Source organism: Uranotaenia lowii, chromosome 3 (genome assembly GCF_029784155.1).
Source record: "Uranotaenia lowii strain MFRU-FL chromosome 3, ASM2978415v1, whole genome shotgun sequence".
Classification (NCBI taxonomy): domain Eukaryota; kingdom Metazoa; phylum Arthropoda; class Insecta; order Diptera; family Culicidae; genus Uranotaenia; species Uranotaenia lowii.
Window position 1 is genome coordinate 274,006,870 of NC_073693.1, and position 6,000 is coordinate 274,012,869.

General features: G+C 34.2%; 1 protein-coding gene across 1 annotated transcript in view; it reads right to left on the bottom strand.

Moving 5' to 3' along the window:
• Nucleotides 1-5,766, bottom strand: part of LOC129753425 (uncharacterized) — a 117,538-nt gene extending 111,772 nt beyond the window's left edge. Inside the window, exon 1 of the mRNA XM_055749249.1 lies at nt 5,062-5,766. The gene's annotated coding sequence lies outside the window, so the exon portion shown is untranslated. The remainder of the gene's footprint in view (nt 1-5,061) is intronic.
• Between the last annotated feature and the right edge of the window lie 234 nt (nt 5,767-6,000).

Below are 6,000 nucleotides of genomic sequence, written 5' to 3' on the forward strand. Positions count from 1 at the left end.
TCTGACGGACAAAAAAAAATATGTTCAAACCCGATTTAAGAGATCAACTTCTTCGAGATGCCTACTCATGAAAATGTTCCAACCATATTCCAATTGCTTTTTTCAGATGAGTTTGTGTAAAATATCATGATTTTGCAAAGGTTTTGCCTCTGTGGTAAAAAAAATAAATCAATACATGACTGAAAAAAGTGTGCAAAGATAAAAAAAAAGATTTTATGAAAAAGTTTGAATATTTCTTGAAATCATTGATAACTTTTTTTTTTTACATTAAATGTCATATTAACACCTTCATTTCCTCCATAGAAAGTTTTTCGATCAAATGAATAGTTTTTGAAATACACACGTTGGTAACTGTCCAGATTCTAAATGATCATAGCCTTATACCGCTTTGATTTTGACTGTTGGTGACATTATTTTCGACTTATCACAATTACAAAACAATTGATTATGTAACTGATCATCTGAACTTGAACATTAATCATACATACAATTTAGTTTTCTAACTCCCATGACTCCAAGTTGAACGGGATTCATAGCATGTTTCTTAAAAAACACTAGATACTTTAGAAATGAAGAAAAAAGCCGAATTTGAAATTGTTTATCACCATGATTTTGTATAATTAGAATGTTAAAACCATGTTTCTTTCAATAAAAAATAAAAAAATGCTATGTCCGTGATTAGGAACACCTTTTTCAGTGTATTCCTAATGTTCGACATAATCATAGTGCTCCAAACTATATCGAAGCTATGGCATGTTTTTTAAATGAATATAATAATGTTGTTGAAACTAATTATATGTTCACTTTATTTTTTAATGTTTGTTACTTTAAATTTATCGGCCTTACCGGTGAAAAGTGATGTCCTTTTAGTCGGGACATCTAAAGATTATGAAATTTTTATAGATGGATAGAAGGTTAGATGAAATGAAAGATGGTGAAAATGAGCGGGTAGAATTTATTTAGAAGCATTGTCATCACATATCAAATTTTTGTTCCTCACGTTCCTCCTCCTCTATCCATCTATACAAATTTCTTAATCTTTAGATGTCCCTACTAAAAAGGACATCACTTTTCACCGATAATGCCGATCAATTAAATGTAACAAACATAAATTACGGCGATTAATTCTTGATAAAATTTATTTTTTATTTTTTTAACCTTTGTATATTTCAAAGCTACATATCTTTAAGTCGAAAAAATATTTTTGAAAGGTTTTATAGAACGCTATATAAGGAACCCGAAGAAGTGCTGGAAAAAGACCTGAAGCTTCACAGCTTGAAGAAACCATGGCTACAAATGACCCAACAAACATAAAATCGTATCAGAAATGATAACTTAAGTCGTTTACAATGGTTTTGCAAATCGCTATTCAACCTCATAGTGAAAAGATCGTATAAAACGTTGTCAGAAGTTAGTTTAAATCGGGTATGATCGAAAGTCCGCCATGTTTGTTGATTTGCTGACCTTACGCAAACAACTGTGAATACAATAGATTCAACTGTAATAGTATAATTAATTCAAATTAAAATAAGATAGATTCAATTACAATTGTATGATTGATGATAGTATGTATGCTTGACATTCAACAATAAATACATTAGATTCAACTGTTCATTCTCGCACAATTGACTTTAAATATGAAACATTCAACTAAATTTGTTTAATAGAAACTATGCAATGACCTATAAGTATAGTGAATTCAAATATATGTACAGTACCGTTCATAATTGTATAAAAATTGAAAGCACGCACTTTGTCACTTCGACTTTGAACTTCCATAACTTTTTACTCTGATGAAAGTTTTTGATCAAGTTTTCTGCGTTAGATAAATCAACCATCACACTGTTTTACCATAGAATTTGAGCTTTCTGGAGTTTGTGTGGCCTGAGATACAGAAATTCCACGAAAATTAGACTTTTTGAACTTTTACCATTCAAACTACAATATCTCAGAAACTACGCTATTTTTTTCTATTGAAATTGTGCAGAGTTACGTGCAGAGTGCAAAAGTTACGTGAGCTACAATTTTTCAGGCATGAACCTAGAAATGCGATTATAAATGGAAGTTCAAAGTCGAAGTGACAGTGCGCGTGCTTTCAATTTCTATACAATTATGAACGGTACTGTATGTTTATGATTGATCGTATGACACCACGGATAAAAAATATGAAAGATGTTCCAATTATTTTAGCTTTTTATACCAATCGCATTTATAGTTGATTTTTACGCCTATAACTATAGACATAATAAATTAAACTTTGTACTGTTGATTGACCTTATGTAATCAACTATAAATAAGATAGACTAAACTATAATGGTTTGCTTGCTTTAATTATCAGTATGATGAATTCAACAACAATTGTATGATTGAATTCAGACATTCAATTATAAATATAATAAATTCAACTATACACTACTGATAGACCTTATGCAACGAACTATAAATGTTAAAGATCCAATCATAGTGGTATGACTGATTAAACTATAAATATGATAGATTCAACAACAATTGCATGATTGATTTGAGACATTCAACTCTAAATATCTTAATTTCACTATACTTTTATGATTGTTATCCACAAAGCAAAACCAACCAGGAAAATACGTTCAATACTTCCACCGAAACTCCCGGCCGAAGAAGCCAACAATAAACGAACTACAGAAAACTGAAAAACGTAATCTACTTGGAGAATGACGGTTGTTTTAATTGGCTCTTGTTAAGTGTGTTGCTTTTTTTTTATCAAAAATAAATACAAAAATGAAAAAAAAAGAATAGGAATAGCAACCAGCTACAGAAAACAACCAACAATAATAATAATGACTTCTGATATAAACATAAGTTGAACCTTCAAAATCTAGAGATGAACTCAATAATTTAATCATAAAAATATAATAGAAAATATCATATTTAGAAGCTGAATCAACTATACCAGTATAATTGAATCTACAATACTAATTGTTAAATGTAGAAAATCAATCATAGGACATAAGTTGAATCTATTAAACTGATGGTTGAGTGCGTAAAATCAATCAAACACATATAGTTGAATCTATTATATACATTGCTAAATGCACAATATCATAATATGATTACCCGTGGGGCTTGTGATATAGCTCAGTTGACAAGTCTGTTGTCTCCTGAGCCGATGTCCGCGAGTTCGAGCCCAAGAGTAAACATAGAACACAGTTGTACCGGATAAGTTTTTCAATATCGATTCGCCAACTGTAACGTTGATAAAGTCGCGAATGCCATAAAGATGGTAAAACGACTATAATCGAAACAAAAAAAAAATGATTACCCGTAAATGCAAAAAATAAATGTTGTTTAAAGTACCAAATCCTAGAATCAAACTATTTATTTCCAAAACGTGTGTATATTTTAGAATCAATGAATCAATTTTGAATAAAAATCAAAGTTTATCATTTACAAAAAATATAATTCTTAGACAGACTCTGTTTTGTTATCAATCAATGTAACCCTCAGCAAATTTTATATTTCAATTAAAAATGTATTGTACTCAAAATGTAGGGTTTTTATTGCACAACAATAAAAAAGTCATTCCGATGATTTTTTGATGACATTTCGAACTTTTTATAGAATACCACCCATCATAGTTTGGACACCCTATTCGCTGACCTCAGCGGCCATTTTGTTCCATAAACTCTTCATCTCTGTTGCATCCCGAGTCATCCTACCATTCTCCTTCATCTTCTGCTTGACAATTGCCCAAAATTTTTTCGATAGAGTTGAATTGAGGGCAGTTGGGTTGGTCGATGTCCTTTTCGACAAAATCCAGCCCGTTGTCTCGATACCACTGTAGTACCTCTTTGCTGTGGTGGCAGCTTGCCAAATCTGCTGTTTTAAAGGCACTCCTCCTTGTAAATTTCGGAGTCCATGGTCATGTTTTTCACAAAAACCGGGGTTTTTCGTCCGCAGCTGCAAGTACCTTGCCAGATCAAACCCTTTCTTGCAAACTTATCTGCAAAAACTCATTTGAACTTGGCAGGGACATCACCCCGACCAGTGGCTTTGTAAAATTTTTGGCCAGGAAGCCGCCCAAAATTAATCTTCACGTACGTTTCGTCATCCATGAGGACGCATCCGTCGTACTTCGTTAGAACCTTGTCCTTTTGACGACTGCCCTGGGTTTACCTTGATCGTTCTCATCATCTTCAAATGCAGTTTCCGATCCTTAGGTCCACTATAATGCTTGGTATGAACCTGCCGATCGATAGTATGCATCTCACGGAACCATTTGAGAACGCTGCACACCATTTTTACAGATTTCAAGATTTTTGAACCCAACCACGTCGGATTTTTGACGTGGGTGTCCAAAATTAATTTTCGTCTCGCGGCTTCCATCACGTGTAACTTTTTTGGAACAAAACGAACCGTAATGAAATTTTCAGCACTGATAGAGGAAACATTTCCGATCAAAGTACATACTGTCAAAAAATTCCAGATCCGACAACTAGGGGCGCTGTGGTTTAATAAACAGTGCGTCCAGATTTTGTGTGATTCATGCTTTATGTACATGTGGGGCACATTCAAAACAAGTGCAAATTTGATGAAATGCTGAGGTTCTCTCCCTGATTTCTAATTTCTGAAGGTTTGATCGTACATATTGTAGTTGAATTTTTCCACAACACAAAATTTAGCAAAAATCGTTGAAGAAAAAATCGGGTTGATTAAATTGATTTGAATACAGAGACAAAATTTCCATAACTAAGAGACGAGGTTACTATATCTGTGCCATGTTAATAATTATAGTTTATTTAATGTCATTTTCATCGTACGTGTTGCGTGTTTAATAAGACTCATGTAATAGTATGTGATGTAAATATTATGGCAAAAAATTGGAACACTCTACCATTAATTGGTAAAAAAATTGGAGATCAAACAAAAACACCCATTATTAGTTGGTTGCTCTGCTTAGAAAGACCAAAATTTCACTTCTATTAAAAACATTAATTAGCCCGTCCGGCTAGCCGGAGTTAAAACCCCAACTATGACGGAGGGTAGGTACCTGAACTCATAAAATTTTCCGAATATTTTACTTACCGATTTGTTGCTGTTCACTTTCCGTCGTTGTTATTATTTTGAATAGTGAGCACGCAGTCCATCCAAAATCCAATCCAATTATTTTCGACTGCGACCAGGACTTATGCAATTGGGCGGCTACCCTCCCAAAACATGAACATCAAAGATCACTCCAACAACAACGACCGTTTGGACGAGGTCTCCTCACTCAATTTGGCTCAATTTCACAGCTCACTCTCGATCTCGATCGTTATTCAAAAAATTGACCGCTTCACACTTCTTTTACACCTCTCTTTCACTTTGGTTTGGCTATTGTTTTGGATTTTCTTCGATTTTTCCTTTTTTCGTCAAATTCGAGTATCACGTTCATCACGTTTTAACACTTCTTTTTCCCCGAAGACATCATCATAAGCCTACAACCGTTTGTTTTGGTTTTTCGATTTCATTAACCATCAGCATGATTTTCTTCTTTGATTTGATTTTTTGCTGAAAATGACACATCACAGGAAGGGAACAAAAATTAAGGCCTATTGCTTATTCACAGCAGAACCAAAATGCAACGGTAAAAATGGCATAGATGACGATCGCACTCGACAGCGCAAAGCCCAAGATCACGCAAAACATCATCTTCACGACTTTTGGTTTTTTTTCGTTCGTTCGATTCGACTAACACCCCCTTCTTTTTTTTGCCGCGAGGAGGGCGGTCGGCTTTCGTCTTCTGAAGAGTCTTTTTACCGAACTTTTATTTCTTCTAAATTATTATTCACTCTAGGCAGCGAGTAGTGGCCCAATAATTGCAAAGCACCGGGCACGAAATACCACCAAATTACCGGGGCTACCAACAATTTGAATCCTCAGCCATCAAGCGAACCTCCCCGGGTTCCGAAACGTCGCAACTGTCGCAACGAAATCGCTCTCACCTTTCAATTATGGCGGCGGCGCCAAGTTGAAAATTCTTCC